This window comes from Choloepus didactylus, chromosome 10 (assembly GCF_015220235.1).
Source record: "Choloepus didactylus isolate mChoDid1 chromosome 10, mChoDid1.pri, whole genome shotgun sequence".
In the NCBI taxonomy this organism is placed as follows: Eukaryota; Metazoa; Chordata; class Mammalia; order Pilosa; family Megalonychidae; genus Choloepus; species Choloepus didactylus.
The window spans coordinates 46,039,404-46,065,373 of record NC_051316.1 but is presented as its reverse complement, the minus strand read 5'-3'; the positions used below and the strand labels follow the sequence as shown (position 1 = coordinate 46,065,373).

Below are 25,970 nucleotides of genomic sequence, written 5' to 3'. Positions count from 1 at the left end.
GGAAAGTTGGAGGTTAAAAGATGGGAATGTATAAAACAGTGAACCATGTGGTGGACAATGTCCATGATTAACTGTACAAACATTAGAAATCTCCTTCATGAACTAGAACAAATGTATAACACTCTAACTAGAAGTTAATAATAGAGGGATATATAGGGAAAAAGTATATCTATTGCAAACTGGGTACTACAGTTAGCAGTATTTTAACATTCTTTCATCAACAGTTACGAATGTGCTATACCAATACTATGAGTCAATAATGAAGGGGGGGAGTTAGGAGTATGGGAGGATTTCAGTTTTCTTTTTTGCTTTTATTTCTTTTCTGGAGTAATGAAAATGTTCTAAAAATTAAAAAAAAAAATTGTGACGGATGCACAGCTGTGTGATGATACCATGGGCAATTGTTTGTGCACTTTGGATGATTGGTATGTGAACAATCTCAATAAAATTGAATTTACCAAAAAGAAAAAGCTTGCAGCGTAGAAGGAAGAAAGATAAATTTTATAACAGTTTCTTAGAATTTACTTAATGGAATATCCATTAGTTCTATTATTTTGTTGTTGCTTAATTACCATTGTATAAATTTACTTGATCAATGAAAAAATAAAATGCATCACTAGACTTTTGGAAAAGTGAGGAAAATGAACCAAGGGCAGAAACAAACTACAGGCATACCTTGTTTTATTGTGCTTCATTTTATTGCACTTCATAGATACTGTTTTTTTTTTACAAATGAAAGGTTTGGGCAACCCTCCTTCAAGCTAGTCTATCAGTGCCGTTTTTCTAACAGCATGTGCTCACTTTGTGTCTCTGTTATCACATTTTGGTCATTCTCATAATTTTTCAAATCTTTTCATTATTATATCTGTTATGGTGATCTTTGATTCTACTATTGTAATTGTTTTGGGGTGCCATTAACCACACCCATTTAAGACAGGAAACTTAATTGATAAATATTGTGTGGGTTCTGACTGCCCCACTGACAGATCGTTCCCCAGTCTGTCTTCCACTCCTCTGACCTCCTTATTCCCTGAGAGACAACAATATTGAAATTAGGCCAATTAATAACACTACAATGGCCTCCAAGTGTTCAAGGAGAAGGAAGAGTCGCATATCTCTCACTTTAAATAAAAAATAAGAAGGATTAAGCTTAGTGAAGAAGGCATGTCAAAAGCTAAGATAGCCCGAAAGCTAGACCCTCTTGTGCCCAACTATTAGCCAAGTTGTGAATGCGAAGGAAAATTCTTGAAGGAGATTAAAAGTGCTACTCCAGTGAACACATGAATGGTAAAAACAAAAATGAAAACAAAAACAGCCTTACTGCTGATACGGAGAAAGTTTTAGTGGTTTGACTAGACAATCAGATGAGCCATGACATGCCCTTAAGCCAAAGCCTAATCCAGAGCAAGACCTTAATTGTCTTCAATTCTGTGAAGGCTGAGAGAGGTGAGGAAGCTACAGAAGAAAAGTTTGAAGCTAGCAGAGGTTGGTTCCTGAGGATTAAGGAAAGAAGCCTTCTCAGTAACATAAAAGTACAAGGTGAAGCAACTAGTGCTGCTGTAGAAACTGCAGCAGGTTATCCAGAAGATCTAGCTAAGATGATTGATGAAGGTGGCTATGCTGAACAACAGATTTTCCATGTAGGTGAAACAGCCTTCTATTGGAAGAAGATGCCATCCAGGACTTTCATAACTAAAGAGAAGTCAGTGCCTTGCTTCAGAGCTTCAAAGGACAAGATGATGCTCTTGTTAGGTGCTAATGCAACTGGTGACCTTAAGTGAAAGCCAGTGCTCATTAACCATTCCAAAAAACCTAAGGCCCTTAAGAATTATGCTAAATCTACTCTTCCTGTACTCTGTAAATGGAACAATAAAGCCTGGATAACAGCACAACTGTTTATAATATAATTTACTGAGTATTGTAAGTCCACTGTTAAGAAATAATGCTCAGAAAAATAGATTCCTTTCAAATTATGACTGCTCATTGACAACACATCTGGTCACCCAAGAGCTCTGAAGGAGATGTACAATGAGATGAATGTCATTTTTATGCCTGCTAACACAGTATCCATTCTTCACTCCATGGATCAAGGGGTCATTTCAACTTTCAGTGTTATTATTTAAGAAATACATTTTGTAGGGCCATAGCTGCCTTAGATAGTGGTTCCTCTGATGAATCTGGGCAAAGAAAATGGAAGACCTTCTGGAAAAGATTCACCATTCTAGTTGCTATTAAAACATTTGTGACTCATGGAGGAAGTCAGAATGTCAGCACTCTGCTGGTTTGAATGTATTATGTCCCCCAGAAAAAGCCATATCCTTTGATGCAGTCTTGTGGGGCAGATGTTTTAGTGCTGATTGGATTGGAATCCTTTGGGTGTTTCCGTGGAAATGCGCCCCACCAAACTGTAGGTGATAACTCTGATGAGACAATTTCCATGGAGGCATGGCCCCACCCATTCAGGGTGGGCCTTGATCAGTGGAGCCATATAAAGGAGCTGACAGGCAGAAGGAACTCAGTGCAGCTGTGTGACATTTTGAAGAGGAGCTACAGCCAAGAGGGACACTTTGAAGAAAGCACAGGAGCTGCAGATGAGAGACATTTTGAAGACAGCCATTGAAAGCAGACTTTTGCTCCGGAGAAGCTAAGAGAGGACAAATACCCCAAGTGCAACTAAAAGTGACATTTTTGAGGAACTGCAGCCTAGAGAGGAATGTCCTGGGAGAAAGCCATTTTGAAACCATAGCTTTGGAGCAGATGCCAGCCACGTGGCTTCCCAGCTAACAGAGGTTTTCCGGACACCATTGGCCATCCTCCAGTGAAGGTACCCGATTGCTGATGTGTTACCTTGGACGCTTTATGGCCCTAAGACTGTAACTGTGTAACCAAATAAACCCCCTTTTATAAAAGCCAATCCATCTCTGGTGTTTTGGATTCCAGCAGCATTAGCAAACTAGAACAAGCGCTCACGAGTTTGCAAGGAGTTGATTCCAACCCTCATGGATGTTTTAAGATGTTCAAGACTTCAGTGGAGGAAATCACTGCAGATGTGGTGGAAATAGCAAGAGAACTAGAATTAGAAGTAGAGCCTAAAGAATGCCTGAATTGCAGCAATATCATGATAAAACTTGAAGAGATGAGGAGTTGCTTCTTATGCACAGAAAGTGGTTTCTTGAAATGGAGTCTGCTTCTGGTGAAGATGCTGTGAACATTGTTGAAGTGGCTACAAAGGATTTAGAATGTTATGACTTAGTTGGTAAAGCAGCAACAGGGTTTGAGAGGACCGTGAGTAAAATGCTTAACATAATATCGCATGCCACAGAGAAATCGTTCGCGAAAGGAAGAGTTTATTGATGTAACAAATTTTATTTTTGTCTTATTTTAAGAAATTGCCCTAGTCGCCCCAGCCTCCAGCAACCACCACCCTGATCTGTCAGCAGCCATCAACGTTGAGGCAAGACCTTCTACCAGCAAAAAGATTACAACTTGCTGAAGACAGATGAGAGCTAACCTTTTTTAGCAATAAAGTGTTTTTAATTAAGATATGTATTTTGTTTTTTTAGATACAGTGCTATTGCACACTTCATGGACCACAGTATAGTGTAAACATAACTTTCATGTGCACTGGGAAACCAAAAAATTCACGTGACTTGCCTTGTTGCAATATTTACTTTATTGTGGTATCTGGAACCGAAATCATAGTATGTCTGAGGTATGCCTGTAGGGTGCTGGGGAGGAAAGCAGGCTCTAGAGTTCTTTCCTGAGGGGCATTTATTGTAACTTGGTACCTTAAAGCCTGGCTTAGAATTGGTTGTATAGGATTGGAAGTCCTGGGGGATGAGAGAGGGGCTAGAAGAAATATCCTAGGAGTCAAGTACCCTTTGTAGCAGAAAAAACACCACCACAGAATGGGGTAGTAGAGTTATTTACTTATCCCATTTGTTCTGAATGGAGTGGGGGGTGAGGAGTCTCAAAGAACTCTTAACCATATCCTTAATGTCATAGATAGGCAAAACAACAAAGCAAATATACTTGAGAAGAGAATTGGTGAACTAAAAGATCCGAAAAAATTTCTTATAGAAATAAATCCAGTTAAGAGACATACTGGATTAAAAAAAAAAAAGATAATCAGTATACTTCTAATTACAATTCCAGACGGAGATAATAAAGAGACAAAGGAGAATATTTGAGGAAAGAATGACTTAAGAATTTTCCATAAATGTTGAAAAACATGAATGCTCAGATTCAAGAAGCCTAATATATTCCAGGCAGAATAAATGGAAGAAATTCACACACAGACACACCATAGTGAATTACAGAACACCAAACACAGAGAAGATTTTGAAAGCAACCAGAAAAAAGACCATCTAAATGGAGCTACAGTTAGACCAAAAGCTGATTCTTGGAGGTCAGAAGAGAGTGGGGTAGTATTCTCGTTGCTGAGAAAATAATGGCCAACCTGTAATTGTATATCCAGTAGGAATATGTTTCCAGAATGGAGGGGAAAAAAAAGAAAAAGACCAAACCTTGAGATCCTTACTATAGGAACTTTGAAAGTATATACTTTAGGAAGAAGAAAAACGATCCCAGAAGAAAAGTCTGAGATGCAAGAAGAAATGGTAAGAAAAAGATAAATGTGTAGGAAAGCATATGAAAGCTGTTTAAAATAGTCTAATTTGTGAACTTAAAAGCTTATAAAATAGAACAAAAATACTGGACAATAGAAAGGAAGTGGTCAGAGTTAAAGCTTTCTAAGGATTTTTATTGTTGGGAAGAAGTTAAGACAGTTGATTAGCTTCAGAGTTTATGAAGTTAAATATTCATGTTAAAATTTCTAGGGTAACCACTAAAACATAACCCCAAACAAGAAAGGGAAAAAAAGGTCACCACCATCAAACAGTTGAAAAGGTGCTTGGAAATGGAGGAGGAGAGAAGAAACAAAAATAGAGAAAACAAGACTTAAAATGCCAATAAACGGTAGAAATACACAGAAATATATTAGTAATCACAATAATTATAAGTAATCTAAACTCTTGTTAAATAGCAAAGTCAGAATGGATAAAGTTTAGCTATATTTTGCTTACAGTAAGCCCATTTGAAAGTCTACAGAACAGTTGAAAGTAAATGGATGAAAAAGTACAGAGCAGATATTATACAAAAGAAAAATATATGTAGCTAAATTAATACCAGGCAAAATAGACTTTAAAGCAAAACATATTTAGAGACAAAGTTGGTCATTAATATTGATGAAAGGTTCAGTTCACCTCGAAGATAATCAATTTTCATCTTGAATTCATGTAATAATCTAGCTTCAAAATATATGTGAGGGTGACGGCATCCACATAAGACAGCTACTGAAAACCTTCCCTGAGATTCAGTGAAAAAAAGGACAGTTCTCACTTGTTCAAAAGGTAAAGACTGAAGAAGGATTCCACAGATTCAGAGTTGAAGAAAGAGAAAAATATCAGGTCAGAAACTTGTGTCCTGGACCAGCTGGTCGTCTCTCCTCCCCCTCACTTGGTACCATGCAGCTTGGAAAGTGTCCAGAGGCAACGACTGGGATCCTTCCCACCTCCCAGCAGGGGCACAGACTGTAAAATCTCTCACAGCAGTGAGACAGATCTCCACCTCTCCAGACACAGAGACCCAAGCCCACAGGGACCCATGGCAGGACTCAAGCTGCTGGGGGGGATGAATACAAAAGGCAGCAAGGAAGAGCTTCCAAATGGAGGATTAGGGAGGGAACCACAGAATATTCCCCCAAAGCAGCAAGTACCTAGGCAGAAACTGTCCAAATCAACTGGTTGGAGCCCCAGGGACTGTGGGGACAGATGGATATTTCATGGCCCAGGTTGGTGAGGGACGAAGTCTGAGAAAACGTGGACAGAGACTGTAACTCCTGGTGCCCATCCTGCACCCTTGAGAGAAACGGTAGCAATGGCCTCATCCTGCCTGGGGACAGCTGCAAACTGGAACAGCTGTGGGAGTTCTCTGCCCCAAGTACACAGGGGGACACAGCCCCACACTGAGCCAGATTTTTGCTGATGAAGTAAGAGCACAGGAACCCCATAGTTTCAGCCCTACCCAGTCAGATGCTTTGGGGCTCCAGTAGGTAAAGAGCTTCCAAAGACAAATAAGTAACCAAAGAGTGCCATCTGCTGGGCAGGCCAGTAAGTGCCAGGGAAGACAGCAGGGCTCTTCAGACCCTAGCCCAGGCACAGCAGAGCTGGTCTACACCCCATGCATATGAGTACTCGACCATGTTTTGGCTGAGAAATAGTGATGACCCAGCTGTCAAAGCAGTGCCCTAATGAAAAACAGGCAACAACTAAATCCTAGACAAGAGAGAAAACTCAGCCTTCAGAATAGACCCAGCAAGATAATCAGATGACCAGATATCAGCAAAAAATCACAGGGCACACTAAAACAAAGAAAAAAATGTCCTAGTCAAAGGAACAGATGAAAGTCGGAGGAGACACAGAATCTGGAAAAACTAATCAAAGATGTTCTGTCTTCAACAGCCGCAGCCCAGTCACTTGTGTTTTGCCCCTTCCTCTTCTGCGCTTTAGAGGCAAATACAGCCCCAGAAACCCAGCCTGCAGACACGGCTTCTCTGCTGCATGGGGGCCATGGCCCGTGGAAGGGGAGAGGTGGCGGTTTGTTCACAGACCCTGACGAGCTGTGCTTTCGCAGCCGCCTGGTGCAACACCCTCTCCAGACCCAGTATGTAGGTGTCAAGCAGCTGCCATGAACTCCGGAGCCATGAGGATTCATAGCAAAGGACATTTCCGGTGTGGCATCCAAGTCAAAAATGAAGAAAGCGAACCATCTTTGAAATCTCTAAAAACTGATAACCAGAAAAATCCAAATATTAGCCACTTTGGGGCTAAATAAAAAGGAAACTAAATTTGCCCAATCCTTGGGTAGAATTTCTCCTATACCAAGTCTAGAATCTTTGTATACTGCAGAAACCACTTCATGTCATCCCAGCCATGATGGAAGTTTATTTAAGTCTCCAGATTCAGTGTGTTTAAGCAGAGGAAAATTATTAGTTGAAAAAGCTATCAAGTACCATACATTAGATACTACATTGAACAAAAGAAAAAAAGAATTGCTTTTACTCAAGAAATCAAGCTCTTCTGTAAGAGATGTGGAGAAAAGAGCTGGTACTCAGAAAAGAAGAACAGATAGACTGAAAAAGCCTTTTGTAAAGGTGGAAGATATGAGTCAGCTTTATAGGCCTTTTGTCTTCAGTTGACCAATATACCTTTAACCCTGTAGTCCATGTACTGTGGAAAAACCATCTATCATCCAAAAGCAAACTCAGGTTAAACTAAGACTCCAAACAGATGGTGGAACCCCAATTCAACTTCATTTTAAAGAAGAAAAAAAAAGGATATTGTGAATGTCGCAGAAATATGAAGATCTCGGAACTCATTTTCTGAGTGAGCAACACAGAAGCTTTGCAGAGTAACAGTATCAAGTTGTTGATGATACTGTATCTAAGTTAGTTTTTGATTTTGTGGAATATAAAAGGGATGCCTAAAAATAAAAGAATAAAATACAGTGTTGGCTACATTTCTCCTGTTACTACAAATAAGACTAAACCAAGACAACACCTAGAACTGCAGTAGATTTCTCAGAAGGACTTTAGGGAAAATAAAGTTGTGCAGATGATCAAGCAAAATTTCCTGTGTAAAGAAGCCCAGGAACCCATCCCCCAAGTGAGGTGAGAAAACCTGATGAGAATAAGACTAAAAAATATTCCCTGTTAAATCCAGCTGAAAATGACATAAAATATAAAATGTAAAAATAAACAAGGATGCATTCTTCATGTTTCTGAACATAAATGCATTATAAATGAAAGTGACTTAGAGGAACTGAGGGTGGATGACTATCCGTGTGGGATACAGGCATTTATACAATTTTCTCATATCAATAAGAATAATAGTACATCTCAACTGAAACAAAAGTCAGATACTGTGATTGTTCCAGCAAAGGATCTGAAGGAAAAGGACCTTAGTTCAACATTTGGGTGTGATTCTGGTCTCCTAGTAATAAATAGTTCACAAGAACACTGAACAATTCAGGCAAACACTCCATCCCATAACCCTCTCATGGAACAAAATGATTGTGACACCAAGAATGTGGATAGTAATTTACCTTCTGGAAAAATCCATCAAAAAGTAAAAGTGTTATTTGGAAGAAATAAAGAAAATCTGGAACCAAACATGGAATCAGATAAGGAAAGAAATGAGTTTCTTACTACATAAGAAGAAAACAGAATTTATAGTTCACCAGTACAGTCTTGACTGGATTTATTTCATACTAGTTAATAAAAATCAGAATTTGGGGGCTTCGCAAGCTATATGAAAAGTGGCACATAGATGTTATAGATATTGGGGGAGAAGAAAATTCATATGATCTGTTGTCAATGTTTTTATCTTCCCCTTCTACTTCTACATTTACTTGCTTTTAGTCTTTAAACAATTTATACTTTTCAGAAATGATAAGGATCATATTCTTGAAATTCTTATAAATATGTACAGAAATTCTTAGACTTTTTTGCCAACTTTGTTTATAGAACCAAATGTAGTTATTAACAATAAAAGCAATGTTTGCATTTTTTCTACAAAATTGAACACCTGTTACAGAAAAATTGTAAACTGACTGATCTTATTTTACGTACTATGTTCATAATTGTTTCGTAAGACTTATTATGAGTAATGATATAGTTTGCTTTATGTCACTGAAAACTAATTTCAAGTAATATTAGCATTATAAATTGGGGGGAAAATGTTCAAGTCTCCTGTATCAAGTCAAAGAAATGAATGAAAATATGTATAAAGAGATAAAAGATATTATGAAGACACTGGAAGAACATAAAGAAGAATTTGAAAGAATACATAGAAAAATAAGACATTATGGAAATAAAAGACACTAGATGAGATTTAAAATATGCTAGAGACAAGCAACAGCATATTTGAAGAGGCAGAAGAGAGGATCAGCAAGCTAGAAGACAAAGGCAACAGAATTCAGACAAAAGAGATAAAGAAAAAAATGGAAAAATTTGAGCAAGGTCTTAACACAGAGCGCACAAACATATGCATCATGGGTGTCCCAGAAGGAGAAGAGAAGGTAAAAGGGCCAGGAAGACTATTTGTAGAAATAATGGCTGAAAATTTCCCAACTGTTTCGATTTGCTAAAGCTGCTGAAATGCAATATACCAGAAATGGATTCACTTTTACAATGGAGGTTTATTAGTTCACAAATTTACAATTCTAAGGCCATGAAAATGTCCAAGTTAAGGCATCAGCAGGATGATACCTTCTCTGAAGGAAGGCCAGTGGCATCTGGGGTTACTCTGTCACATAGGAAGGCACATGGCTGGAGTCTTCTGGTCCTCTCCCAGGTTTAGCTTCTGGTTTCTGTAGCTTTCTCCAGAATGTCTCTTGGCTTCTGTCTTAGCTTCACTCACCTACTCCAGGGGGCAAACTCGGTTACATATTTTAGCTTCTCTGTGCTCTCTTCAAAATGTCTGCCTTTTATCTTCTCATAAAGGACTCCAGCACGGGTACCAAGACCCACCCCAAATGGACGGGGTCACATTTCCATGGAAACAACCCACAGTAGGTCTCCCCTGCAAGATTGAATTAAAAGAATGCAGTGTTTTCTGGGGGACATAATAGAGTCACACCAGCACACCAACCTTTATAAAAGACATGCAAATCCAAGAAGGCCAACCTACTTCAACCTACAGAATAAATCCAAATAGACCCACCCCAAGACACATACTAATGAGACAGTCAGATGCCATGTAGAAGGAGAAAATTCTGAAAGCAGCAAGCGAAAAGCAATTCACCACATACAGGGAAGCCAAAGTCAAGAAGGGAGTGTGGTACAGTATATTTAAGATACTGGAAAAAAATTGTCAGCCAGGAATTCTCTGTCTGGCAAAGCTGTCCTTCAAAAATTAGGGAGAGTTTAAAATATTCACAGATAAACAGAAACTGAGAAAGTATAATACGAGACTTGTCCTACAAGAACTACTAAAGGGAGTTCTGCCAGCTGAAAAGAATAGACGAGAGAGGCCTGGAGGAGGCTACAGAATTGAAGAGTATTACTAAGGGTAACTAAAAGGATAAAAAGAGAGAAAAAAAATAGATCTGACAAATAAAAGCCAAAGAATAAGATGATTGAAGTAAGTACTGCCATTATAGTGATAACTTTGAATGTTAATGGGTTAAAGTCCCCAATCAAAAGACAGACTGGCAGAATGGTTTAAAAAATATGATCCGTCTATATGGTATTTACTCTTTTAGACCTAAAGATACAAAAAGGTTGAAAGTGAAAGGATGGAAAAAGATTTTCTTCCCCCAAGCAGTAACCAAAAAAATGCTGGAGTAGCTATACTGAGCAGACAAAATAGACTTTAAATGCAAAAATGCTGTAAGAGATAAAGAAGGACACTATCTGTTAAAAAGGAGAATTCATCAAAAAGAAATAACAATCATAAATATTTATGAATCTAATCAAGGTTCCCCAAAGTCCATGAGGCAAACATTGGCAAAACTGAAGAGAATAATAGAAGACTTTACAATAATAGTGGGAGACTTCAATATAACCACTGTCTTCAATTGATAGAACATCTGAACAGAGGAGCAATAAAGAAACAGAGAACCTAAATAATATGATAAATGAATTAAACCTAACAGACATATATAGAATATTTTTCCCCCAAATAGCAGGATGTACGTTTTTCTAAAGTGCACATAGAACATTCTCCAGGATAGACCATATGCTAGAGCACAAAGCAGGTCTTAATAAATTTAAGAAGATTGAAATTTTACAAAGCACTTTCTCTGATCATAGTGGAATGATGGTGGAAATCATTAACAAACATAGAACTGGAAAGTACACAAATATATGGAGGTTAAACAGCATGCTCTTCAACAGTCCATGGGTCAAAGAAGAAATTGCAAGAGAAATCATTAAATATCTCAAGATGAATGAAAATAAGAACACTGTGTATCAAAACTTACAGGGTGCAGTGCTGAGAGTGAAATTTATAGCCCCAAACACCTATGTTAAAAAAGAAGAAAGAGCTAAAAACGACCTAATTGAAAATCTGGAGAAAATGGAGAAAGAACAGCAAACTAATCCCAAAGCAAGCAGAAGGAAAGAAATAACAAAGATTAGAGCAGAAATTAGTGAAATGGAGAATTAAAAAAAAAAAAATAGAATCAGTAAAACCAAAGTTTGGTTCTTTGAATAGTTCAATAAAATCAACAAATCCTCAGCTAGACTGACAAAGACAAAGAGAAAATACAAATAAATAAAATCAGAAATGAGAGGGGAGGCATACCATTGTCCAAAGAAATAAAGTTTATAAAAGGTTATCATGAACAACTATGTGCCAACAAAGTAGACAGTTTAGATGTAATGGACAACATCCTAGAAACACATGAAGAACCTACATTGACTCAAGAAGAAATAGAAGACCTCAGCAAACCAATAACAAGTAAAGAGATTGTGTAAGTCATTAAAAACCTACCAACAAAGAAAAGCCCAGGACCAGATGGCTTCACAGGAGAATTTTACCACACATTCCAAGAAGAATTAATACCATTCCTGCTCAAATTCTTCCAAAAAATTGAAGAAGAGGGAACACAACCTAACTCATTCTATGAAGTCAGCATTACCTTAATACCACGCCGCATGAAGATACTACTTGAAAAGAAAACTTAAGACCAGTCTCTCTAGTGACTATAGATAACAAAAATCCTCAACCAAATACGTGCAAATCCAATCTGTGCAGACAAAAACTGCAAAACATTGCTAAAAGAAATCAAAGAAGATCTAAATAAATGAAAAGGCATTCCATATTCATGGATTGGAAGGCTAAATGTTCTTAAGATGTCAATTCTACCCAAATTGATCTACAGATTTAATGCAGTACCAATCAAAATTCCAACAGCCTACTTTGCAGAAATAGAAAAGCTGCTTACCAATTTTATATGAAAGGATAAAGGACCTTGGATAGCCAAAAATATCTTGAAAAAGAGGAATGAAGTCGGAGGTTTCTTGCTTCCTGACTTTAAAGCGTATTATAAAGCCACAGTGGTCAAAACAGCATGGTACTGACTTAAAGATAGACACATCAATCAAAGGAATCAAATTGTGAGTTCAGAAATAGACCCTCAGATCCTTGGTCAGTGTTTTTTTTTGTTTTCTCCAGATATTCTCCTAGGATTCTCATGAATTACATGAACAGTGTCTTTTAGGAGAAAAGAAAAAGACAAAACAAAACCAACCAAACCACTGTCTATAAGAAGAATAAATATTAGCAAATTAGCAGAGAGCTAATTCAAGTTTGCAGGTACCTCAGAAGTGCATTGGATATGTGTTGATGGCAATATTTTAGTATTCTTGTTTGAGCATTCAGTTGCAAAACAAGCTAAAGGAGGATTAAGACTGGAGAATAAGCTTTGTTCTCAAGGATTCTGTGTGTGTGTGTAGTTGAATATCAATTGAGTGCCTGTCGTGTGCTTTCACTGTGTTTTGCGTTGGGGAGAGGAAGACGAGACATAGTCTCTACTTTTCTTCCATCCAGTGACAGACTTAAATCTAAAAATCCTAATTACTGCAAAAGTGCAGATGTAGTAAGTGCTTCATTGGCTAGGTATTAACAGTGGTATATGAGCCTATGATGATTGGAGGAGGGGGGGTTTTCTTGGACAGGAGGTGAGGGGAGATTCTGGAAGAAATGATAGTCCAATAAAATTATTTAAAAACAGGTGCTGTGCCAGATTTGGCTCGTGAAACATAGTTTGCTGACCTATGCTTTGAACCTTTTGTAACAAAGCTTAAAAACAATCCTCAAAAGATCAATTTGTTCAACCAGTAAGTTAACTGGTACCAGACCTGAATTCAATTCTCTTTCTTAACAATTTTTATTTACTTATTTTTTGCTTTTTTTGTTTGTTTATGTTACAGCATTTTATTCATGATTTAATTTTTTTAATTTTCTAACTATCGAAAAATTTAAAAAAGCAAACAACAAAAAAAACTACATTTCATACAAAACAAAGCAAAGGATTAAGTAAAACAAATAACCTAAAATAACTACTTTGCTTCCAGCATGTTCCTGTGATACCCCAAGAAAATTAATAAACTCTATCCAAACAAAGGAATAAGAGAAACAGTCTAAAATAAATACATTGTTTCTAACATGTTCCTACCATACCCCAAGAAAATTAACAAACTATAATCAATCAAAGGCATACGAAAAACCAGATAACCTAAGATAGCTACATTGAAGCTAATTTTTTTAATGCAATAGCTTTTTTTACTTTATCAAAAAATAAAAAAATTCAAATAAAACAAAGGAATAAGAAAAACAAATAACCTAAATTAACTACATGGCTTCCAACCTGATCCTACCATACCCAAGAAAGTTTGCAAACCATAATCATTCCTGAGCATTCCCATAACATTGAGATTACCCTCAATAGCTTATCTATTCTTATTAGATTATTGTTCCCCTTCACTGGTTACAGTCTATCTGTAGGTCCCCTACATTCTACAATATAAAATATTTATTTCACATTTTTCACGGACTTCACATTGGTGGCAACATACAATATCTCTCTTTGTGTATGGCTTATTTCACCCAGCATTATGTCTTCAAGTTTCATCCATGTTACCATGTTTCACTACCTTGTTCCTTCTTACTGTCGTGTAGTATTCCATCATGTGTATATACCACATTTTGTTTATCCACTCATCTGTTGAAGGACATTTGGATTGTTTCCATCTCTTGGCAATTGTGAATATTGCTGCTATGAACATTGGCGTGCAGATATCTGTCCATGTCACTGCTTTCGGATCTTCCGGGTATATACCGAGAAGTGCAGTTGCTGGATTGAAGGGTAACTCTATATCTGGTTTTTTAAAGGAACTGCCAGACTGTCTTCCAGAGTGGTTGTACCATTATACAGTCCCACCAACAATGAGTAAGAATTCCAATTTCTCCACATCCTCACCAGCATTTGTAGTTTCCTGTTTGCTTAATGGCGGCCATTCTGATTGGTGTGAGATGGTATCTCATTGTGGCCTTAATTTGCATCTCCCTAATAGCTAGTGAAGATGAACATTTTTTTTCATGTGCTTTTTAGCCATTTGTGTTTCCTCTTCAGTGAAATGTCTTTTCATACCTTTTGCCCATTTTATAATTGGGCTGTCTGTACTGTTGTCATTGAGTTGTAGGATTTCTTTATATATGCAAGTTATCAGTCTTTCGTCATATACATGGTTTCCAAATATTTTTTCCCATTGAGTTGGCTGCCTCTTTGCTTTTTTAACAAATTCCTTTGAGGTACAGAAGCTTTTAATTTTGAGGAATTAAATCGGAAATTTATCTGTTTTTTCTTTCGTTGCTTGTACTTTGGGTGTAAGGTCTAAGAAGTGACCTCCTAATAAAAGGTCTTGAAAATGATTCCTACATTATCTTCTAGGAGTTTTATGGTACTGTCTCTTATATTGAGGTCTGTAATCCACTCTGAGTTAATTTTTGTGTAGGGTGTGAGGGAGGGGTCCCCTTTCATTCTTTTGAATATGGATATCCAGTTGTCCCAGCCCCATTTTTTGAAGAGACTGTTGCATCCCAGTTCATTGGTTTGGGGGGCCTTATCAAAGATCAGTCAACCATAGATCTGGGGGTCTATCTCCAAATTCTTAATTTGATTCCATTGATCATTATGTCTATCTTTGTGCCGGTACCATGCTGTTTAGACTACTGTGGCTTTGTAAGTAGGCTTCAAAGTCAGTGTGTGTAAGTCCTCCCACTTCGTTTTTCTTTTTTAGAATGTTTTCAGCAATTTGAGGCATATTTCCCTTCCAAATAAATTTGATAACTAGCTTTTTCCAAGTCTGCAAAGTAGGCTGTTGGAATTTTGATAGGAATTGCATTGAATCTGTAGATCAGTTTGGGTAGAATTGACATCTTAATGACATTTAGCCTTCCTATCCATAAATACAATATTTTTCCATCTTTTTAGGTCCCTTTCTTTTTCTTTTAGTAAAGTTATGTAATTTTCTATGTATAGGTCTTTTACATACTTGGTTAAGTTTATTCCTAGGTACTTGATTTTTTCAGTTGCTATTGAGAACGGAATTTTTTTGAATGTCTCTTCAGTTAGGTCATTTCTAGTATTTAGGAACATTACCAACTTATGTGCATTAATCTTGTATCCTGCTACTTTGCTAAATTTGTTTATTACTGATTTACGTGCATTAATATTGTATCCTGCTACTTTGCTAAATTTGTTTATTAGCTCACTAGGTAGCTGTGTCATCGATTTCTTGGGGTTTTCCAAATATAAGATCATGTCATCTGCAAATAATGACAGTTTTACTTCTTCCTTTCCAATTTGGATGCCTTTTATTTCTTTGTCTTGCCAGATTGCTCTGGCTAGCACTTTTAGCACAATGTTGAATAACAGTGGTGACAGCGAGTATCCTTGTCTTGTTCCTGATCTTAGAGGAAAGGCTTTCAGTCTCTCACCATTGAGTACTATGCTGGCTGTGGGGTTTTCATATATTCCCTTTATCATGTTGCAGAAGTTTCCTTAAATCATCCCTACCTTTTGAAGTGTTTTTATCAAAAAACGATACTGGATTTGGTTGAATGCCTTTTCAGCATCTATTGAGATAATAATTTGATTTTTCCCTTTTGATTTGTTAATTTGTTGTATTATATTGATTGATTTTCTTACATTGAACCATCTTTGCATGCCTAGTCATGAACCCCACTTGGTCATGGTAATGATTTTTTTTAATGTGTCATTGGATTCTATTTGCAAGTATTTTGTTGAGAATTTTTGCGTCTGTATTCATGAGGGAGATTGGGCTGTAGTTTTCCTTTCTTGTAGCATCTTTACCTGGTTTTGGTATGATAGTAGTCATGTTAGCTTCATACAATGAGTTACATAATGTTCTGTTTTCTTCAATTTTTTGAAAGAGTTTAAGTGGGATTGGTGTCAGTACTTTTAGGAAAGTTTGATAGAAGCCATCTGGCCCTGGGCATTTATTTGTGGGAAGCTTTTTGATGACTGATTGGATCTCTTTGTTTGTGATTGGTTTGTTGAGGTCTTCTATTCTCTGGACAGTTTAGGTTGTTCATGTGTTTTCAAGAAATTGTGCATATCGTCTACATTATCTTGTTTGTTGGCATATAGTTGTTCATAGTATCCTTTTAAGATTTTTTAAATTTTCTGGACAGTCTAGGTTGTTCATGTGTTTTCAAGAAATTGTGCATATTGTCTACATTATCTTGTTTGTTGGCATATAGTTGTTCATAGTATCCTTTTAAGATTTTTTAAATTTCTTCAGAATCCGCAGTAATGTCTCCTCTCTCATTTATTATTTTGTTTATTTGGGTATTCTCTCTTTTCAATTTTGTCAGTCTAGCTAAGGGCTTGTCAATCTTGTTGATCTTCTCAAAGAACCAACTTTTGGTTTTATTTAGTCTCTCTATTTTTTTTTATTCTCTATGTAATTTATTTCTGCTTTAATCCTTCTGCTTCATTTAGGATTTGTTCACTATTTAGCTTCTTCAGTTGTTCCATTAGTTCTTTGATTTCAGCTCTTTCTTCCTTTTTAATGTATGCATTTGGAGCTATAAGTTTCCCCCTCAATACCACCTTCGCTGCATCCCATAAATTTGGTATGTTGTGCTCTTGTTTTCATTTGTCTCGAGATATTTAGCAGTTTCTCTTGCTATTTCTTTTTTAACCCACTGATTGTTTAGGAGTGTGTTGTTTAGCCTCCAGATATTTGTGAATGTTCTAAATCTTTGATGGTTTTTGACTTCTAGTTGTATTCTACTGTAATCAGAGAATGTCCTTTGAATAATTTCCATCTTTTTAAGTTTATTGAGGCTTGTTTTGTTGCTCAGCCTATGATCTATTCTGGAGAAAGTTCTATGGGTCCTAGAGAAGAATGTATACCCTGTTGATTTGGGATGTAATGCTCTATATATGTCTAAGTTTAAATCATTTATCACACTGTTTAGTTTTTCAGTTTTCTTATTGTCCCTCTGTCTGGTTGATCTATTTATAGGAGAAAGTGATGTCTTGATATTGCCTACAATTATTGTGGAAATATCTATTGCTTCCTTCAGTTTTGCCAATGTTTGTCTCATGTACTTTGGGACACCTTGATTGGGTGCATAGACATTTATTATTATTTTTTTCTTGTTGATTTATCCCTTTTATTAGTATATAGTGTCCTTCTTTGTCTTTCATGGCATCCTTTACATTTAAAGTCTGTTTTATCTGAGATTAATATTGCTACTCCTGCTTTCTTTTGGCTTTATCTTTTATGAAATATTTTTTTCCATCCTTTCACTTTCAGTTTCTTTGTGTCTGGGTCTAAGAGGAGTCTCTCGTAAGCAGTGTATTGATGGTTTATGTTTTTTAATCCATTCTGCCAATCTGTAACTTCTAATTGGGGAGTTTCATCTGTTCACATTCCACGTTACTACTTTGAAGGCAGTTCTTGAATCAGGCATCATGTCCTTTGGTTTTTATTTGTCAAATAGATTTTTCCCCTCCCTCTCTTTATTTCATTTAACGTATCCTTGGTAAAACTCTTTAGTTCTGTGCCCTTTTCCATGCCTCTCTCTCCTTTCTTTGTTTCTCTGCCAGTAGGGCTCGCTTAGTATCTCTTGTAGAGCAGGTCTCTTGTTAGAAAATTCTTTCATCATTGTTTGTGAAGCTTTTAAACTCTCCCTCAGATGTGAAGGAGAGCTTTGCTGGATAAAGAATTGTTAGTTGGCATTTTTTCTCTCAGAATTTTAAATATGTCATACCACTGCCTTCTTGCTTCCGTGGTGGCTGCTGAGTAGTCACTACTTAGTCTTATGTTGTTTCCCTTGTATGTGGTGAATTGCTTCTCTCTTGCTGCTTTCAGAACTCACCCCTTCTCTTCAGCATTTGACAGTCAGAATATTTCTCAGATTGGGTGTATTTGGATTTACTCTGTTTGGAGTTCGTTAGGCATCTATGATTTGCATATTTATGTTGTTCAGAAAGGTTGAGAAGTTCTTTCCAGCAGTGTCTTTGAATACTCGTCCTAGTTTTTTACCCTTCTCTTTCCCTTCTGGAGCACCAGTGATTGTTATATTGGTACACTTCATGTTGTCCATCATGTCTGTGAGATACATTTCGAAATTTTTTATTTTTTCACCATTTGTTCTTTTGTGCTTTCACTTTCCTTCTTACTCTCTTCCAGTTTGCTTATTTCGTCAGTTTCCTCTAACCTAGTACTGTGTGTATCAAAAATCTTTTTAATTTGATCAACAGTTTCTTTTCTTTCTATAAGATCCTCTATTTTTTAATTTACTCTTGTAAATTCTTCTTTATGCTCTTCTAGGGTCTTCTTGAAGTCCTTTATATCCTGAGCCATGGTATTGGTGTTTGTGATTACTTCTTTGATTAATTTCTCCAAGTTCTGTATCTCCTCTGATTTTTTAATTTGGGTGTTTGGGTTATCCATATCTTCTAGTTTCTTCATATGCTTTATAATTTTCTGTTGTTTTTGGCCTCTGGACATTTGGTTATCTTGATAGTGTTCTTTTAGTATATGCAGGCTTATTTAAACAATTGTCTGTAATTTGACAGAGCTACATTTGGATGCATTGCGCTGTCCCTGACTTACCAGCAGATGGCACTACCAAGCCACCGCTTATCAACAATCCACTTCTCCCCAACTTTGTTTATACAGCAAGTGTATAAACAACCAAACCAAACCATGTGGGTGTCCAATCAGTGCACCAATTTTCTGTGTACCATGGGGACCACCAGCCCTGTGGGTGAGGGTTGTGCCCTGTGCAGTTTGGCAGGGAAGTCAGCTTTAAGACCCAGTACCTGGGTCTTCATACCCTGGGTCTGTGGCAAGTGTCCACCCCTTCAGCTCAGACCCCCTCACTCCCTCTCTGCCATGGACCCACAAGTCCCTGGGTTTGTTGTAGGGCTCCAGTCTCTTCCGTGCGGCTCCCCTGCCTCTCGGTTATGCACCCCGTGGGCTTCTGCGGAGGAGGAGTTGTGCTGTCGTAAGCCAGCCGAATCCTTAGTTCCCTTGAGGAGCTCAATTCTGCCTGGCGATTCAGTGATATATGAGCTCCCAACCTCAGACAATTTTGAGTGAGATCACAACATGTAGAGGGCAAGACCAAGGGGAAGTCAAACCACAGAACTGCTTATGGAACCAGAGCCCTGCTGTGGAAAGGAGAGTCTTTATAGCTCATGGAAACTGGTGATTCTGGCAGATAGAAGCTGTTTCTGTTGTCCTTGTTATCTTATAGCACAGTTGTTTAAAGTCCGGTTATGGTAGGTTGAATATGAACCACAGGAAAGACAAGTTCTTAATCTTAATCCATGCTTCTGGGGGTGTGAATATATTTAAAACTAGGACCTTTTGAAGACATTATTAATTAAGGTATGGCCAACTGTGTCAGGGTAGCTCTTAATCCATATTACGGGAGGCCTTACGAGGAGAAGAAATCAGAAGCCAGGGTCAGCGAAAGCTACTCTTCAGTGATTTTTTTTAAATATGCAAATACTCAAGTCCATTGAACTGGAACAGAACAGTCTCTTCAATAAATGGTGTTGGGAGAACTGGGTATCCATAATCAGAAAAATGAAAGAGGACCCATGTTTCACACTCTGTACAAAATTAACTCAAAATGGATCAAAGATGTAATTATAAGAACCAGTACCATAAAACTCCTAGAAGAAAATGTAGGGAAGAATCTTCAAGATATAGCATTAGGCAGTAGTTTCTTAGACTTTACGCAAAAAGCACAAGCAGTGAAAGAAGAAATAGATAAATGGGAATGAACTCCTCAAAATTGAATACTTCAGTGCTTCGAGGACTTTGTCAAAAGGGTGAAAAGGCAACCGACTCAATGGGAGAAATATTTGGAAACTACATGTCTGAAAAGAGTTGATATCCAGAATATCTAAAGAAATTCTACAACTCAACAATAAAAAGTCAATCCGATTAAAAAATGGGCAAAAGACATGAATAGACATTTTTCCAAAGAGGAAATACAGATGACTGAAAAGCACATGAAAAGATGTTCAGGTTCACTAGGTATTAGGGAAATGCAAATCAAAACCACAATGAGATGCCATCTCACACCTACTGGATCAGCTGCTATTAAACAAACAGGAAACTACAAGTGTTAGAGAGGATGTGGATAATTGGAACACGTATTTACTGCTCATGGAAATGTAAAATGGTACAGCTGCTATGGACAATAGTTTGGTGGTCCTCAGGAAGCCAAGTATAGAGTTCCCTTACAACCTAGCAGTCCCACTACTCGGGATATACCCAGAAGATCTGAAAACAGAAACACAAACAGACATTTGCACAGCAGTGTTCGTAGCAACATTATTCACAATTGCCAAAAGATGGAAACAACTCGTGTCCATCAGCAGATGAATGGATAAAGAAAATGTGGTGTAGACATGCGTTGGAATATTATTCAGCAGTAAGAAAGAGTGAAGTCCTGAAGCACCCAACAACATTTATGAACCTCAAGGACATTAAGTTAAGTGAAATGTCAGACAGAAAAGGACAAATACTGTATGTTCTCACTAATATGAGCTAATTATGTGTAAACTCATAGACATAAAATGCAGAATATTGGTTACCTGAATGTACAATGAAACTGAGGAATGGAGCTTGGTCTCTTAATATGTGCAGAATGTTTCACAAGGCTGAACTTAAACATTTGGAAATTGATAGAGGTGATGGTAGCACATTATTGTGAGAATAAATAACAGTGCTTAATGGGGTATGAATGTAGTGGAAAGGGGAATGTAGTGGAGTTTAAAACATGGAACTGTATGACACAGTGAATCTTGTGGTGGACAATGACTGTGATTAACTGTACAAATATAAAAAAGATCTTTCCATAGGGGACTGGTGGTTTGATGGGTTGAGCCCTCTACCATAAGTTTTACCCTTGGGAAGACGGTTGCTGCAAAGGAGAGGCTAGGCCTCCCTGTATTTGTGCCTAAGACTCTCCTCCTGAATGCCTCTTTGTTGCTCAGATGTGGCCCTCTCTCTCTGGCTAAGCCAACTTGAAAGGTGAAATCACTGCCCTCCCCCCTACGTGGGATCAGACACCCAGGGAAGTGAATCTCCCTGGCAACGTGGAATATGACTCCCGGGGAGGAATGTAGACCCGGCATCGTGGGATGGAGAACATCTTCTTGACCAAAAGGGGGATGTGAAAGGAAATGAAATAAGCTTCAGTGGCAGAGAGATTCCAAAACGAGCCGAGAGATCACTCTGGTGGGCACTCTTACGCACACTTTAGACAACCTTTTTTAGGTTCTAAAGAATTGGGGTAGCTGGTGGTGGATACCTGAAACTATCAAACTACAACCCAGAACCCATGAATCTCGAAGACAGTTGTATAAAAATGTAGCTTATGAGGGGTGACAGTGGGATTGGGAATGCCATAAGGACCAAACTCCACTTTGTCTAGTTTATGGATGGATGTGTAGAAAAGTAGGGGAAGCAAACAAACAGACAAAGATACCTAGTGTTCTTTTTTACTTCAATTGCTCTTTTTCACTCTAATTATTATTCTTGTTATTTTTGTGTGTGTGCTAATGAAGGTGTCAGGGATTGATTTAGGTGATGAATGTACAACTATGTAATGGTACTGTAAACAATCGAAAGTACAATTTGTTTTGTATGACTGCGTGGTATGTGAATATATCTCAATAAAATGATGATTAAAAAAAAAAAGATCTTTCATGAACTGGAACAAATATATGACACTAATACAAGAAGTTAATAATAGTGGGGTATATGGGGGAAAATGTACCTATTGCAAAATATGTACTACAGTTGAGAGTAATATTTTAATATTCTTTTATCAACAGTAATAAATGTACCAGACTAATACTATAAGTCAGTAATTAGGGAGGTGTTAAGTGGTATGAGAGGATTTGGGTTTTCTTTTTTGTTTTTATTTATTTTTTGGAGGAGTGAAAATGTTCTAAATTTGATCATGGGGATGTATGCACAACTATGTGATGATACTGTGAGCCATTGAGTGTATATTTTGGATGGTTTTATGGTGTGTGCATATATCTCAGTAAAATTGCATTAAAAAAGATATGTGCACTTATCTGTGAACGTTTTTGAGTTTTCTAAAAATTTATTTTCTAAAAGATAAATGGTTTAAAAAAATATATACATATGTGAAGTTGACAGAACTCTGATGAGAAGTTAACAAAGCTGTAGTCATAATGGGATAACTATAAATAATCAGGAGGTCATTCAGGTGAAAAATAAGCAAGACTACACAGGATTCAAAGCAAGACTACACAGGATTCAAACATCAAAGTTAACAGGCTTGAACTAATGGCCATGTTAAAAACAAAGCATTGCATTCAGCAATGGAAAAACATAATTCTTTTCAAGCACAATTGGAGCATTTATAAATATTAACCATATACGGAGCAATAAAACAAGTATAAAAAGTAAGCAAATGATATCGTAAGTTCATATTCTCTGACTACCATTCAAGTAAGATAGAAATAATGACAAAAAGATAAATGAAGTTTTCCCCATTTGTTTGGGTTAAAAAATAATACCTCTGTATTATACATAGGTCAAAAAGAAATCTTAATGGAAATTAAAAAATAAGAGTAGAAATAAATGAAATTGTAAATAGTGATATAATAGGGGGCACAAATCCAAAATTGCTCTTTAAAAGGGCTAATGAAATCAGTTACTTCTGAGAAGATTGAGTAAGGGAAAAATAGAACAAAAGAAAGAAAATATTATGCAGAAAAGAAAGGGAACAGTAATAATTAAGATATTGTGATAACCAGATAATGCCAGAAATTTCAGTGGTTTAACAAGTGTCAGTTCTTTCACTTGCTACATATCCAATCTGTGTAGTTTCGTTGTGGTCTCTGCACCCTCATCTGAAGGAGGCTTCATCTCACCATACACTTCCATGTTCACCCACTCAGGGAAAAGGGAGCTGGCTGTTAAAATTTACTCTGAAGAGTGACATATAGTGCTTCCACTCACATTTCATTGGACAGAACAAATCACAAAGCCACACCTTGCTTCAAAGGGAGTGAACAAGTATAATCCTTCATGCTTATGGAAGGAAAACGAGTATATTCATGAACTGCCCTAGTAACTACCACAGAAGCAGGACCAGGATGCAACAGAGATGCCAAAGAAGATAAGAGACATTATGAACAACTTAATGCCAATACAGTTTAATTTAAAAAATTATGACTGGATAGATTTCTATAACTATGTAAATTACTAGAATTGACTCTAAGTAGAAAAAGATTAAATAAATTAAATCAGCTAATTAAATTTTTCTTACAAAGAGAACACGAGACAAGACAGTATGGATTAGTTTTAACACCATTCATTCCTATCTTACACAGTCTTTCAAAAATATGACTTTGGTTACCAAAATCAGTCAAGAATGGAAGGAGAAAAATCACAGGCCAGTTTCATCAGGAATATGAAAGGAAAAATCTTAAAAAAAAAGTTAATTCCAGTAATACATAAAATGCATAATACATTATGACCCAAGGTGAATTTGTTTACAGAATGAGAATTGCTTGACTATTAAGAAAAATTATCATAACACACCCCGTTAAAAGATAGAACTGTACCATCATCTCAATAGAGAAAAGAGTCATTTAAACTTTACAGTGATTTATTATTAAAAATTCTTAGCAAATTAAGAATAGAAGGAAACTCTTAATTTTATAAAACCAGTCTATGAAAATTTACAGCAAACGCAGGAACAAAATGAGTTTGCTTTCTATCACTACTATTCAACATTGTGATGAGAATTCTAGCTAGAACAGTAAGGTTAGGCAGAGGAAAGGTATATGGGTTAGCAAGAAAGAAAAAAAACTGCCATTCACAGAATATATGAGTGTCTGCATAAAAACCATAAAGGAATCTGCAGCATACCTTTTGATGAATTAATGTGGAAATTTATCTGGATTATTAGATGTTGTGTTATATAACAAATCAATTGCATTTCTGTGCACTAGCAATGCAATTAATTGAGAATAGATAACATTTATAGTAACAGCAAAACTACAAGTTATATGACAATAGATTAACAAGAGATGTGTAAGACATGCATAAAGAAATTATAAAAGTTTATTTAAGAACATTAGAGAAGACTTAAGTAAATGGAGAGAGATTAACGAACAGGAAGATCTCATATGAAAATATCATTCTTCACATTGATGTACATGTTCAGTGTCTATAGCAAATTACAGGCTGGTTCTAAAAGTTATGTGGAAGACAAAAGGGCAAAGAATAGCAAAGATACTCCTAAGGGAAAAAGAACCAAGTGGGGAGACTTGACCTCCCAAATATGAAAATTTAATGTGAAGTTTTAGTAACTAACACATTGTGGTAGCAGTATAGGAATAGACCACAGACTAATGTGATGGGTTGGAACAGAGTCCAGATAACAAGCCACGATTAATAGAAACTTGCTTTATGACAGAACTGGCATTGTAGATCCATGGAGAAAAAATGGACTAATCAGTAAATAGTAACAGCTGAGATGGTTGATTATCCATGTAGGAAAAAAATGAAATTGAACTTCATCCTCACACTCTAAACAAAAATCAACTACAGGTGGATTGAAAATCCAAATGTGATTGACCAAAAAAGTTTTTAGAAGATACCGATAATAAAGGAGAATATCTTCTTGACTTTGGGTTAAAGAGACATTTGTTACACAAGAGAAAAGTGCAGATCAAAAAGGAAAATATTGATAAATACACTGTTACAAAATTAAGAAACTTTTTCATCAAAAGACACCATTAAAATATTTCAAGTAAAAACATGTTTAGAAAAACTTTGGAAGTTGAGTTTTCAGCCCACTTTAAAATATTGTTTAAAAAAACTTGGCATGATTCTTTTCTAAAACTACTACAAATATTGCAATACTATTATCGAAATGACATTGCAAATTTCTTGGCCAGGCATAAAATTTAATGTAGGGTTAGAAGACTGAAGCAAAATATCTTTTGATATTATATATAAACTCATTAAAAATATTTGGGCTTTAAAAAAATTGTTATGTGGAGACTTTTGTGGGATAAAAGAAGATACTGCTCTCTATTAATGATTAGTCTTGTGACCTTAGCCAATTAATTGTCTAGAGCTTAGCTTTCCTTCAATTCAAAGGTGAAGGCGCTAGAGTAGGTCACTTTTGAGGACCAGCTCAAATTTTTATGTATACTGACATATAATTTTTTAATCATCAGAAGTAATTTATTAAATCCTTATCTCTGTATAACAACCTGGGTTTTACTTAAAGGGCTGTACAGTTGGCGTGGGTTAACTGTAACAATTTTCACCAACCTTCCCATGTTTATTTTTACCATAAAGAAAATGCATCTCTTCTCATCCTAGAGCATTAGGTTTTTTAAAGGAGTCTGTGGAGTGCAGTGTTTGCTAGACCACAGACAGCAGACCTTTGGGTATCCACAGATGTATTTGGGGGCTGCCCAAGTCCTCAGTGAGAATATTTTAATGTTGTATTTTTATTTAAATGCTAATGTAAAAATTTACCGAAAGCATTTGCAAGAACTGCCTCCTGGTTTTTTTTTTCTTCCCATTGGTACCATGTATTTTAATTGTTTCAAGCTAATGAGTAGATAGCACTCTCACAAAGTGAGATGCCATTGCCTTCCGTATCTGTGAGCAAACTGAAACAGAGGGAGGTTAAGTCACCTGCCCCAGGTCAAACAACTTGTATGTGGCAGAGTTGAAATGACATCCCTATAAAGGAGCGAGGGTAAAGGGAGGGTTAGGGAAAGGGAGAAGTTGAGCTGCGATGAAGTTACAACAGAGGCATGAGCTTATCCTTGAG

General features: G+C 36.7%; 1 protein-coding gene and 1 pseudogene across 2 annotated transcripts in view; both read left to right on the top strand.

The window, feature by feature from the left end:
• Positions 1-25,970, top strand: part of SMC5 (structural maintenance of chromosomes 5) — a 177,178-nt gene that overhangs the window by 17,876 nt on the left and 133,332 nt on the right. The window lies entirely within an intron of this gene.
• LOC119504610 lies at positions 6,468-8,538 on the top strand (annotated as a pseudogene).